Source organism: Erpetoichthys calabaricus, chromosome 14 (genome assembly GCF_900747795.2).
Source record: "Erpetoichthys calabaricus chromosome 14, fErpCal1.3, whole genome shotgun sequence".
Lineage (NCBI taxonomy): Eukaryota > Metazoa > Chordata > Cladistia > Polypteriformes > Polypteridae > Erpetoichthys > Erpetoichthys calabaricus.
Window position 1 is genome coordinate 43,944,917 of NC_041407.2, and position 15,243 is coordinate 43,960,159.

Here is a 15,243-nt window from a genome sequence, read left to right on the forward strand (position 1 = left end):
TATGTGAACCCATTGGAATTATCTGGTTTACTGCATGAATTGGTCTTCATCCAAGTCACAGATACTGATACACACACTGAGCTTAAGCCAATGATACACAAAAAATTCTACTCTTTCATGTCTTTATTTTACAAATGCATTCAACATTCACAGTGGTAGTGAAAAAAGTGAACCTTGGGATTTAATAACTGGTTGACCCTCCTTTGGCAGCAATGACCTCAACCAGGCGCTTCCTGTAACTGCAGATCAGACCCGCACATTGTGCGGGGGGAATTTGAGCCTGTTTTTCCCTGCAGAACTGCCTTAACTCTTCCATATTCTTTGGTTGTCTTCTGTGTATGGCTCTCTTCAAGTCATTCCACAGCATCTCAATAAGATTGAGATCTGGGCTATGACTGGGCCACTCCAAAAGGCAGAGTTTGTTCTTCTGAAGCCATTGTGCTGTGGAATCGCTGCGAAGTTTGGGGTCATTGTCCTGTTGCATCACCCAGCCACTTCTGAGCTTAAGTTGATGGACAGACATCCTCACATTATCCTGGAGAATTTGTTAATGAATTCATTTTCCCCTCAATGATGGGAAGCTATCCAGGCTCTGATGCAGCAAAGCAGGCCCAAATCATGATGTTCCCTCCACCATACTTGACTGTAGGGATGATGTTGATATGCAGTGCCCTTTATACGCCAGATGAAGTTCTGCTTGTTCCTCCCAAATAGTTCAAATTTGGTTTCATCACTCCACAAAACATTTTCCCAGCACCGTTGTGGAGTGTACAAGTGCTGCTTTTGCAAACTTCAGGCATTCAGCAATGTTCTTTTTTGATAGCAGTGGCTTCCTTCTTGGTGTCCTGCCATGGACTCCTTTCTTGTTCAATGTTTTGCGTATAGTTGACTCATGAACAGGGATGTTAGCCAGTTCTAATTACTTCTTCAAGTCCTTTGCTGTCACTCTAGGGTTCTTCTTTACCTCATTGCTGACTTTGCGTTGTGCTCTTGGGGTCATCTTGGCAGGGCGCCCACTTCTAAGTAGAGTAGCCACAATGCCAAATTGTCTCCATTTATAGACAACTTGCCTAACAGTAGACTGATGAATATCTAAGTTCTTTGAGATGACTTTGTAACCCTTTCCAGCCTTATGTAGGTTAACAATTCTCGATCGTCGCTCTTAAGACAGCTGTTTTGTGCGAGGCATGATTCCCATCTGGATATGCTTCTTGTCAAAAGCTCAGACTCAAACTTTATAGTGTTTTTTTTTTTTATCAATCAAAGTAATTCTAGGCCACACCTCTGAACTTGTTTCATTAAATGGACTCCAGGTGTGCTAAATTCTGACTGTAATGAGCTTTTTTAAAAAGTCATTAGCTTAGGGTTCACTTACTTTTTCCAATCTTCAGTTTTACTGTTTGAATGATTTATTCAATATGGTCAAAAATTCTCTGAAAATCTGTGTATCTTTAGTTATAGGAAACTGTGTTTGTTCATTATTGTGACTGACATGAAGATACGACCATGTTTTATATGAGAATTAGACATAAATATAGATAATTCCTAGGGGTTCACATACTTTTTACTTTGACTGTTTTTAATAGACAGGTAAAAGTTTGTGGTGAAGATCATAGATGTACTGTCTAGTAGAGAGGGCATAGTCTATATCTGATGGCCTTATACAGTGAGTCTCAGCCATAATCTAATAATGACATCAATTTTCTCCTCCAGTGAAATTTCTATTTTTGCTATTTCTCACCATGGTGCTTTTATTTTAAAGCTAAAATTATTAAGCACTACTAATTTAACATATTGGCAGCTCAGCATCTAATGTTGGATTATAAATATTTTATTGTACTGATTTCTACACAGATTGACGTTTTTATAAATTCAACTACTTCTCCAGAGATTTGTCAGAATTCACTGGAAAGCAAAGCATTATTGAAGTTATAAATAGTTTTTGATTTATTCAAAAATAAATCGCAAGCTAGAAGGACACCAGAAATAAATACTGAGATTTCAGAAACTGGTTCAGAATATGTAAGATCACTTTGTGTTTTAACTCTTTGGTGTGGGGCGGGGAGCTTGCCATTACAAACTCAATTTTTTGGACCATAAATTAAGTCACGCCTTTCTCATTATGAAATAGGATAAACAATAATGTTTTACCTCTTCAAATACAGAGGACGTAAGAAGGGAATACAAAATATGTTTATAGACATTAATAATGCTGCTGAGCAAGGAATTTAGTAACCTGTTAAATCAATTTTATAAGGTTGTTTTGTATACATTGGGGTGTGAAGGAAGACTTATGCTAAAGTATTTGTTTTTTGGGGGTGGAGGGGGTAAAATGCATATCACACCTCAGTGCAATGCACATGAAAGAGCAGAAAAATCACTGAGGCTTCATTCAGTCCAGGATGCTTCCTTACAAAGTGAAAAATCCAGTGGTCCAGATGGATGTGCAATGCATTTTAATGTCAAAAAAAAGTTAACTCGGTTTAAAAATGCTAGAGAAGATCACATACTTCCAGAAATAATATGCTAGGTGTTGATTATTGTGCTTCTAACAAAGAACAATGTAATTCATATTCATCTTCTACAGATCAATTTAATTTCTGACATTCACATTCAAACCCCCAGCAGTGTGTTTTGTTTTTTTTTTTTTGGAATTTATACCCCTGCAGCATCTGAACCTTCAATGTTTCTGTTATCTATGTATACAAAAAAGGTTTTGATAAAATTGAATGCGAATAAACACTGTAGGATGCAAAAATTTTTTGGACCCAGCATAATTGCATGGAAAAAAATTAAACTCAATCCCAGCAGCCTGTATTCATATAAATCCAGAAAAATTCCCCATGAAACATGGTAATAGACAAACTTCCTTTTATTACTAATGTTTTAAAATTGTTTTTGAGCCCTTGACTATCCACCTGGGGGATTATAAGAGAAGCACATGAATAAAAAGTGTCTGTGGACTGTTGATGTGGTATTCAGTTCTTTGTTTTGGATACATATTCTCAAAAGGTGCATCACATTCACTGTTTCAAAGAAATTCTATAGTATTTCTGCAGTTACAAAAGAAAAAAAATCTTTTCATACTTAGAAATCTAATGAAAAATATAAATATTCAAACGTCATCCCTTAATCATACATTAGTTGGGTGAATAAGTGCTGTTAATGTTTGCCTTGTATAAATTCTATTTCATTTGTAGCATAGTACTAGGGTGTTGTACCATCATCATGCCTGAAGAAGGGGCCTGAGTTGCCTCGAAAGCTTGCATATTGTAATCTTTTTAATTAGCCATTAAAAGGTGTCATTTTGCTTGACTTTTCACTATATTTGTAGCATAGAAAGACTACATAGAATTTTTTTTTAAAAGAAAAACTTAAAATAGGTAGTGCCAATGCCTCCATCTATCTTGTGCATGTAAGTTTGAATGCACAAATATTTGGTAAGAAATCTCTCTTGCTTGTTGCAAAAATATCTAACATAATTTTAGAATTACTGTTAATTGTGCCTAAATTGTTACTTGGGAGTGTTTTTCTCTTCATTGTTCATGTTAAGATTGTATGCACAGGTTGTCATTTTCCTATTGCAGTTGCTCCTGACTCTGACATGCAAGGTGCAGAATCCAGAATCTGATTGTTGGTTCAGAGGAGCTGTACAAGTAAGCAACATGAGTCCCAAGACATGGGTACGTGTGATGCCCATTGTGTAAACTACATACTTGAAGGAACTCTACTAAACTTTGTTAAAATGAAGGCTAATGTATTGCCTTGTGCTAAAATCGATACAAAAATTCACAATTGAATTGTTGAGGCAATTTATATTCAGTTTTGCTCCTTTTAATTTTACAAACTGGCATCAGATGCTTAATCATTTCTTCAAAAGTATTTGTGGTAGACTTGCTGCCAAACTCAAATCTTAAGAGAAGTAAAATTAGTGACATGCATAAAGATGAAAGTTATCTTTGAGCACTTTTCAAGAAACTTGTCTGTACATATACCCATGGTTAAGTCACCCACCTCTCTAACTCTGAAAAGAAGGGCACTTAAGTGTAAAAATGAGAACTTTGTAGCATGCCTTTTCGTATGATTTTGTAAATCAGCTTTATTTTGTTGTGGTCTTTTAGAAATATCTGATTTTTGGCAACAGATCATGGTAATCTCAAAGGACGTATGTTCACTGACAAACTAGTAATAGTCATTGTCATTTTCAAACCTGCTTACTGGAGTTCAGAGGAGCAGAGAGCAAGAGTCAGTCCTGGCAGGAAAATGACTTGGACAGGTGACTAGTCCATTGTAGGTTCCACACTCACACTGGGGCTATCGAACTAATCCTACAAGGCTTTGAGAATGTTGGAGGAAGAAAACCACAGGCACGGGTAGAATGTTCAGACTCCACACGAACAGTTTGGTGCTGGATTTGACCGTTGTACACTGGATCTGTAAAATGGCAGTGCTGACCAGTGTGAACTACTGTTCTGTCTAAGTTAAAGACATATTATATACATTTCAACTAAATTTCTCATTTTTATTTTTCTTTCTTTAAATGGACATAATTCAAACTTAAACCCTTATTATTAATAATAATATTAGCAATAATACATTTTATTTATATAGTGCCATTCCCATAAACAAAGTGCTTCAGAGAAATTAAAATTTTCAACAGGGCATATAAAACATTGAAAACAAACAATATCTGCAAAAAACACTAAATAAAGATAGGTACAGGAAACACAAAGCATTGAATTAAAGAGGCCACATAGGTTGACTACTAAATTTTAAAGCTGCAAAACGTTTTATGCTCTGATGAGAAAAAACAGTATAGTATGGAGGAAAACTTAAATATTTTTGTCATCATATTTTACATTCTGCAGATTTTTTTGTAATATTCTACTGATTTAGTTTTTCCTTGGCAAGTCAAGCATTTTGGCCAAAAGGGTAGAAATCTCAACATATAAAATTAAGACTGAATGATGACTTAATCTACTTAAAATTTTATAACTACTTTGAACATCAAAATAAGTTGTGACATTAAATAATAACATCAAAGTGCTTTTTAAACTGTTTTTGCACCCCAGACTATAATGTCCTATACAGAATCTGAAATCCCTCATATGTTAAATTGTTCCCCCACTTCCCTCATTTTAAAAATGAATTTAATGCTCCATAATATGCAGTTTTATTATTAGCAAATATTAATAAATTAAGACAGGGCTGGGCGATTTTTTTTTTGTTTGTTTTTTTAAAGATTAAGTCATTTAATTTGAGCTAATCTTTTAAATCTTTTAATCTTTTAAAATGAAATTCATTTTTTTCTTTTTTTACCAATTATTAGATTAAACATTTGAACAAACCCCATCGTAATTTTATTAGTTGGTCATGTGTGTACAGTCAAAACAATAATAATGTAAAGAATACAGGGTGTCCACAAAGTATCTTTACAATTTCAAAACTTTATTAAAAAACAAATGAATAAACACATCTGTGCATATTAATGCAAAATGAAGAGTAGATATTGAAGTTTTATTTTGCCTCATTTAATACACCTCTATATGGGCACCATTAGTTGCACGAAGCACATCAAGATGGTCATCGATTTCTTGCCATGTTCTCTGTAGAATAGCGTCATCGCTGGTGGCAATGGCATCAGTGATCTTTTGCTTCAGGTCATTAATGTCCTGTATCTTTGTTCGATACAGAGTATCACATGGGGGTTTTCTGAGTCGTAGATTCTCACATTATGTGTGTTCAGTTTCCCTGAAACATGGAAGGTTGCTTCACCACTAAAACAAACTTGGGTGAGGAAGGTTGCATCCTCAGACATTTGTTCCAGCATGTTAACTGCAAACTCTTTTTGTCTTGGTTTATCGTTTGGCCCGAGTGCCTGTTGAACATGGTAGCTGTAACTGTCTGGCAGCAGTACGGATGGATTTTGTAGGAGAACGAGCAAAGGATTGTCTTGCACAATCGACGTTTTCCTCTGATATTCTTTGTCATCCACTCCTTTCTTTATCCAATACTGTCCCTGTCTCCATAAATTTCTTGTGCCATGCATGGTGGATGTTTTCCATACTTAGTCCTGTAGTTTCGCTGAGTCTGCATATCCGATGTTGTTTCAATAAACCACAATACGCATTGATCCTTTTCTTGGAGTAGCCATTTTTTAGGGGTTTATTCAACAGCCTGTTTTTCATCAACAGGTTACCTGAAATACCCAAATTCAATGTGATTACAAACTCTGATAATGACTGAGTACGTAGAACTAATTTGATTAAGATATCTCATTAGTTATCTTTTTAGTAATTTTTTGAAATTGTAAAGAGACTTTGTGGACACCGTGTATAATCAGTGGTATTTATCATATGAATGAGTGTGGTCCAGAGAAAGGCAGTAACATGAAGTTAGTTGTCTGGAATTAGTTTGGAAATGAGACTGGATGTTGAACTACTGTCATTTTGCATTTCACAATAGCAATTAAAAGTGGACATACAGTTTATTTCAGCGTTTAAAGCAGAAAGTACAGAATACAACCAAAGTGAAAAAGAATGGGACAAAGATTAAGCCTGTCCACAACCGACAGCTTTGGAGTCTTCTTCGCTCTGCTTCAGCATGGATAACCCAAAGTGCACTTCCTGTTTTCTATTCTATTAGACAGTGTGATTAGATTGGGAGGAGACAGTGCCTAGTCTGAGATGAGGGGAAGAATACCCCAAATTTTACATGCAACAGTGACTAGGAACAGTGGGAGAACAAGAAGCAGGCTGTCAGTAATGGGTAGTAGGAAGGCTGTAGGCATGCTGCTTCAGAGACCAGTAGTTACTGTAGAGGGAAGGAGCTGGCTGTTATGCTTTGCAAGCTAAACTATTTGAAGAAAAAAATAAAGGTGAAAGAAAGGTCACCTGTGGTAGTTGTGGAATGTGTGCCAAAGATGTAGGGAAAAAGCAGTGGGGAGGGTTGGGATTTTAATTGACATGCCTTCTGGTGTAAATATAGATGCTTTCATAACTAGTATGGACAAGTTGTGTGTGTGTTATATATTTAATATATATATATATATATATATATATATATATATATATATATATATAAAGTTAGGTCCATAAATATTTGGACAGAGACAACTTTTTTCTAATTTTGGTTCTGTATATTAACACAATGAATTTTAAGTGCAACAACTCGGATGCAGTTGAAGTGCAGACTTCCAGCTTTAATTCAGTGGGGTGAACAAAACGATTGCATAAAAATGTGAGGCAACTAAAGCATTTTTTTAACACAATCCCTTCATTCTAGGGGCTCAAAAGTAATTCGACAAATTAAATAACTGGAAATAAAATGTTAATTTCTAATACTTGGTTGAAAACCCTTTGCTGGCAATGACAGCCTGAAGTCTTGAACTCATGGACATCATCAGAAGCTGGGTTTCCTCCTTTACAATGCTCTGCCAGGCCTTTACTGCAGCAGCTTTCAGTTGCTGTTTGTTTATGGGCCTTTCTGTCCAAAGTTTAGTCTTCAACAAGTGAAATGCATGCTCAATTGGGTTAAGATCAGGTGACTGACTTGGCCATTCAAGAATTTTCCACTTCTTTGCTTTAATAAACTCCCAGGTTGCTTTGGCTGTATGTTTTGGGTCATTGTCCATCTGTATCATGAAACGCCGCCCAATCAATTTGACTGCATTTAGCTGGATTTGAGCAGACATATGTCTCTGAACACCTCAGAATTAATTCGGCTGCTTCTGTCCCGTGTCACATCTATACTAATAAAAGGCAAAGCCCTCACTGACTGACTGACTCACTCACTCACTGACTCACTCATCACTAATTCTCCAACTTCCCGTGTAGGTGGAAGGCTGAAATTTGGCAGGCTCATTCCTTACAGCTTACTTACAAAAGTTAGGCAGGTTTCATTTCGAAATTCAAAGCGTAATGGTCATAACTGGAACATATTTTTTGTCCATACACTGTAATGGAGGAGGCGGAGTCACGTATCGCGTCATCACGCCTCCTACGTAATCACGTGAACTAAAAACAAGGAAGACATTTACAGCACGAGTCACACGCGGGAACGAAGGTAAATGACGTTAATTTTTGACTGTCTTTTAATACTGTGTGAGCATACATATTAACACATGTGCAATTAAACGTGTGCATTTACGGGGTGATTTCTGAGGCTTAAAAGCTCACCTTTTATCAAACGCGGGAAGAAAGGTAACTGACGTTGTTCACTGTCTTTTAATACTGTGTAACCATACATATTAACACATGTCCAATTAAACGTGTGCATTTACGGGGTGATTTCTCAGGCTTAAAAGCTCGCCTTTTACTAAAAAGGTAAATGCAAAACTATTTTCAATCAGTTTATTGAAACGCTCCCGTTAAGGATTGCAATAACATATTCGCGAGATAAAAGAACGAAGTAGGGGGAAATGGAGGAACAGTCACAAACAGCGAAGAGCAAAAAATTAATTAAACAATTGAGAACGGAGCGAGTTAAGCATACAAGCATGTTCATAAGGGAAACAAAGCACGGTGTAAAACGTAGCTTTAAATTAAGTTTATAGAAACGCTCCCGCTGCGGATTGCAATAACATATTCGCGAGATAAAAGTTTAATGAGAAGACACGAGGTATAAACGAAGCACACGCCGTGGCGCAACGTTAGGGGCAACAGTTTCAACCATTCTATGATCTGCTTCTCGCAACTGAAAGACGGCACATGGCGGATGTTAGCCGACTTGCTGACCGCAACGTTAGGGGCTTCAACTATGGCGCTGACGCAACATCTCAGTGCCAACACTTTGCAGACTGTACTTAAAAGACACGCCCTCCTCACTGGACAGTTAAAAACACTAATCAAACTAACGATGACATCAAGTATTACCCAATCAAAAGTAGGAAAGGAGGCATCTTCATAAAATGTGTGTGGGATGATTTGCATGAGACGCTGCTTTAAAAAAAAAAATGATAAAAAAAAAATACGGGATAAATCCCGTCCAGTATTGATTCAAAACGGGACGCGCAATTTAATTCTCAAACGCGGCACGATTCCGTATTTTAAAGGACGGGTGGCAACCCTACAGTGCCAGGTAACCACCCATACAATCAGATTGTGATTCAGACTAGGAATGCAATGAATGTAATTACCCCGATCTACATACAAGGCGAAAGTCTTGCAACATTCAAAGATGATGGTTTGGGATAATTAGTACTTATTAAGTACAACATTGAACATAAAAGAGCTTATGAAGCCTTGAACCGAAAAAAGCAAGATCTCAGAGATCGTAAAAAAAAAAAAAGGAGGTAATGTCGTTTTACTCGCTGTAGATTTTAGTCAAACATTACCAGTTATTCCACGAGGGAGACCAGCAGATGAACTCAACGCGTGTTTAAAATCCATGCTTCTCCCACGGTCGGTTATATGTCGCGTGTTCTCGGGTAGGTACACCAAAAAATGTATACATTTAAGCATGTAATGGGCAAAGAAAAAATGAGGTATACCCGAAGGCACTGCAGTAGTACTCAATGTAACTTTACTTCTTAAATGTTAATGTTTTACTGTTTAATAATTTATACGCTTCTTATATATTGTTCAAATTCTTTTATCAAAATACCAGTGACAGCGCAATGCACGATAACATGGAGTGAATACACCATACGCATCCGCCCACGGCCGCCCTGGTGTGCGCAGATAGGAGTTGATTCTAAAATAAAATAAACATAAGAGTAATACATTCATCACCCATAAAGCGGATAGCAGACGTGACGTATTATATGTGTACCACATTTCAAGTCAATACGTGAAACGGTTTGCAAGCTACATGTGATTTAAAATCCTGGACAGACCAACGAAAAGCCACGGTAGCAAATTATAGAAGAAGATTTTACTGTTTAATAATTTATATTTATATGAAATGTGCTTCTTATATATTACTTCATATTCTCATATGATAATGATGTTAATGTTGTTTATATTGTTTTCTATGTTATTGTAAGTGCATCTATGTGTGTATATGTATGTATGTATGTATATGTGTATATATATATATATATATATATATATATATATATATATATATATATATATATATATATATAAAAAATATATGTGTATATGTATATATAATATATCTGTATGTGTGTATATGTATATATATATGACAGCAACACTCATAACAATGACAACACAATTACATTGACAATCATGTTACGTTATTTTTAAAATGTTTCCTTTACTTTTTCATAACCTCTTTAACACACTACTCCGCTGCGAAGCGCGGGTATTTTGCTAGTCATCAATAAACACTAGTGTCCCAGTGCCACAGGCAGCCATGCACGCCCAAGCCATCACACTGCCTCCACTGTGTTTTACAGATGATGTGGTATGCTTTGGATAATGAGCTGTTCCACGCCTTCTCCATACTTTTTTCTTGCCATCATTCTGGTAGAGGTTGATCTTGGTTTCATCTGTCCAAAGAATGTTTTTCCAGAACTGTGCTGGCTTTTTTAGATGTTCTTTAGCAAAGTCCAATCTAGCCTTTCTATTCTTGAGGCTTATGAGTAGCTTGCATCTTGCAGTGCACCCTCTGTATTTACTTTCATGCAGTCTTCTCTTTATGGTAGACTTGGATATCGATACACCTACCCCCTGGAGAGTGTTGTTCACTTGGTTGCCTGTTGTGAAGGAGTTTCTCTTCACCATGGAAATGATTCTGCGATCATCCACCACTGTTGTCTTCTGTGGACGTCCAGGTCTTTTTGCGTTGCTGAGTTCACCAGTGCTTGCTTTTTTTTCTCAGGATGTACCAAACTGTAGATTTTGCCACTCGTAATATTGTAGCAATTTCTCCAATGGGTTTTTTCTGTTTTTGCAGCTTAAGGATGGCATCTTTCACCTGCATGGAGAGCTCCTTTGACCGCATGTTGTCTGTTCACAGCAAAATCTTGCACATGCAAGCACCACACCTCAAATCAACTCCAGGCCTTTTATCTGCTTAATTGATAATGACATAACGATGGACTTGCCCACACCTGCTCATGAAATAGCCTTTGAGTCAATTGTCCAATTACTTTTGAGTCCCTGAAATGAAGGGACTTTGTTAAAAAAAAAAAAATGCTTTAGTTGCCTTACATTTTTATGCAATCATTTTGTTCACCCCACTGAATTAAAGCTGAAAAGTCTGCACTTCAACTGCATCTGAGTTGTTTCATTTAAAATTCATTGTGGTAATGTACAGAACCAAAATTAGAAAAAAGTTGTCTCTGTCCAAATATTTATGGAGAGAGATAGATATATAAAAAATAATCTCTATAAAATATCAAAAAACAACTCTGTTTTGATTTCCATGAATGTCTGGTTTGTTGAGAACAGGTAATCCACCTGAAGCTAAGCATGTTCATCCCGGACAGTATTTAGATGTGAAACCATATAGGAAAACTAGGCTAAACTTTCTCATTCATCCACATACATAGTATATGGTTGGTTGAAATGTACATTTAACACACACCATAACATTACCAAAACCAGTGCACCAGTAACAAAACAAAAAATGCAGGACTATAAAGCTCAAACAATGTTCAATGTCCATAGTAAAATACAGTGTAAAAAAATTTGCAGTATCCTCCAGTTGAAATGTAAAACAGAGGTCCTGACTCTCTTTGATCATTAAAGAACCCTGGGCATCCTTCGAAAAGAGTTTGGTGAATCCCGATTTCCAGGCTAAATTGCCCACCATGGTCTGGTTATTCTGGCTCTCTAATCATCCTCTGTCCATAATTGGCTATCTCCTTTACCACTTAACCACCAAATAGCTAATACGTACTGGCACAAAATGGCTGTCATCGCATTATCTAGGTGAATTCTGCACATTGATGGTGATTGAAGTGGTTCCACACTCTTAATGTAAGACACTTTGAGTAGTGAGGATAGCACTATATAAATGTAAAGCATTATTATCATTATATGATGCCAATCGCACCCTGGTAAGGACCAAAACAACCGTACCAAGACATTTTGGAAAGGGTTGGTCTCTGTACAGTACCAGTGGTTCACATGAGGTATGAATATGATTTACACAGGATTGATGTAACTATATGAAATACTGAGTATTCTGAATGAAATTGTGCATATTATGGTAGTCGCACTTCGTGCCAGCTGTCAGTCATAGGGAATTTCATTCACAGCACAGTGAGTTGAGGATTAACATAGAGCATTAAAATTAATTAAAGTACAAATAAAAGAACACACAGGTACAATTGTAACAATTCATATTGACAATTTGCACAATCCCCGGTCAATCAGAGCAAGCTAAGCACCTGATTAGCCTCACTACTTATTTGCGCACCATCAGACAGCAGTTGTAAAATCACTTGTTGATTGGGTCAATCAAAACACATACGGGGTGACAAAAAATTAACAGGAGTGCCCTGTGAATCAAACAAACAAACCAACCCCTAATCTTGCACTGTGAAAGTGAAGCATGCAGGTGAGGTGGGGCATCCTTGCAAACAATCCAAAATGAACATTCTTAATAAATATATGCAGATCATAGATGTGATTTGAAATGAACTAAACTGAGTTTATGTTCATATGGTGTTAACTGGAAAATACAGTGCAATGTAAACGTTTGGGCAACCCTGATTAAAAATTACTATTGATTTATAACTTGGCTAAGCTTTTGAGCTAGCAACTTCATTTTAACATATTTTTATACCTTATGGAAACGGGAACATTTCAGTAGTGAAATATTTTTATTGGACCAACAGAACCAATTTAATGTGCATTTAAACAAAAATAGGTAGGTGCATAAGTTTGGGCAACCCAAAAGAATAATCCCATCATTATTTAGTAGAGCCTCCTTTTGCTGAAATAACAGCTTGTATAGATGCCTTCTATAGCTACTGACATGTCCCTGAATTCTGGCTTGTAGTATTTTGGACCATTCTTCCATGCAAAATACCTCCAGTTCAGTCGGTTTGGTGGCTTGCGAGCGTGGACATCATGCTTTAAATCAAGACATCCATTTTCAGTAATGTTCAGGTCTGGGGTTTGGGATGGCCATTCTAGCACATTGTACTTATGCCTCTGCATGAATTCCTTGGTAGATTTTGAACGGTTCTTTGGATCATTGTTGTGCTGAAACATCCAACCCTGGCATAACTTCAATTTTGTGACTGACTCTTGAATGTTCTTGTCAAGAATCTGCTGATACTGGGAGGAATTCATGAGGTCCTCAACTTTACGAAGGTTTCCAGTACCAGTGCTAGCCACACAGCCCCATAACATGATGGACCCTCCACCAAATTTTACAGTAGGCAGCAAGTTCTTCTCCTGGAATGCTGTGTGGTGGTGTTTTTTTTTTGCCAGGCGCTATGCCTCTGGTTGCAACAATATTACTCTACCTTAGTCTCCTCTATCCACAGTATTTTTTCCCAAAATGTTTCTTGCTTATGCAGAAGCGCTTTTGCATACCTCATGCAACTCTTCTTCTGGTGAGTACTCAGGAAAGGCTTTTTACGCATCACCCTTCCACCGAGCCGTTCCTGGTGCAAAGTGCGCTGGACTGTGTAATAATGTACAATGACGCATCAGCAGCCAGATATTCTTTTAGCTCTTTGGAGGTGGTCTGTTTTTTGTCTGTGACTTTTTTAACCTGCCTTCAGCTGTGCCTTTCAGATATTTTTCTTGTCCTACCACATCTTTCCTTCATAAGGACTGTTCCTGTGGCCTTCCATTTCCTAACTACATTTCTGATTGTGGAGACACAGTCCAAACTTTTGTGGTAATTTCTTGTAGTGGTGGGCAGTATACCGGTTCATACCGAAAACCATTTTTTATTTTTATGATCTGGATTTTTCTTATACTGCAACACCGGTTTAAATTGCCTCAACAACGTTCGGAACGTGGCACAGCGGGAAACTGTTTAAGGGGGACCTTTTTCACTGATATTCATGCTCCCTGAACATTTAGAATGCTAAGATAAATACTTGATACAATTTTCATGATGAAATGCATTAAAGCATGTATTAATCATGTGTGGGGAACGGTGGCGTCGAGGTTGCACTGCTGCCTCGCAGTAATGGGGTCCCAGGTGTTCCCTGCTTTGAATTTGCATGTTTTTCTGGTGGGTTTACTCGGCGTGCTTCAGTTTCCTTTCAGAGTCATGTAAGATGTTGGGTTTTGTTATGCTATATTAACCCTGCTAGTGTATGTATTGCTCGTATTCACCCTGCGATGTGCTGGCGCCCCGTTCAGGATTTCCTCCTGCCTCGCACACAATGCTTGCTGGGATGGGCGCAACCCTGAATGGACGGCATAATTAAACATGTATAACGAAGATTTTTTTTTTTTTAAAGTTCTGAACACTCCGTGGTCTAAGTTTATAACTAGTTTTAATTTCACAAAGACGTTTATCGTGTGGTGATTGGTTATGTGGAGAAAGAAAAAGGAAGGATAGGAACTGGGGGTTTTGGTACGTCAGACAGAGACAGCACGCATGCAATAAAGAAAGCCCGCTCAGATGAACATGCATTGAATTCTGTGTTCGTGTCTCCGAACACCAGATCACGAGCCCAATATTTACACAATATTTAAGTTAAACCTGTGCGATACCCATTCGTATATCCAGTTTTTTGGAGCCTCGTCACACCTGCCATAAAGTTCTCTACACTGAACGTACACCTGGGGACCACTTACTGCGAGGGAGCAGCACTACCGCCACACTACTGTGCATGTTTAATACCTGCTTTAATGCATTTCATCCTAAAAATGATATCAAGTACGAGGGCAATCCCAAAAGTAAGGTCTCCTATTTTTTTAGAAATACAAACAACCGTTTAAAATGATGTAAACATTATAGAAAATAAAGGTTAAAGACTTATTTATTTTTCTACATAAACGCCATTTTGGTCGATGCATTTTTGTAGACACTGTGGTAGTTTTAGAATGCCCATGTAATACCAGCTCGCCGCCATGTCCTTCAGGAAGCATTGAACCTCATCTTTCACCTCTTCGTCGGAGCAGAATTGCCTTCTGGACAAATGTTCTTTCAACTTAGGGAACAGGTGGTAGTCACTGGGTGCCAAGTCCGGACTATAGGGTGGGTGGGTGATGAAGTTCCAACCACCGATCTTTACGCATGTTTTCCTCAACCTTTGCGACTGTCTCGTCGGAAATTGGCGGTCTCCTGCGCGAACTTCACACTTGGCAGTAGCGTTCAACGGGAGCTCCATTTTCAAGGGCTGCCAAGATTGAG

General features: G+C 37.6%; 1 protein-coding gene across 1 annotated transcript in view; it reads left to right on the forward strand.

The window, feature by feature from the left end:
- rbbp4 (retinoblastoma binding protein 4) overlaps nucleotides 1–15,243 on the forward strand; it is a 44,563-nt gene that overhangs the window by 4,439 nt on the left and 24,881 nt on the right. The window lies entirely within an intron of this gene.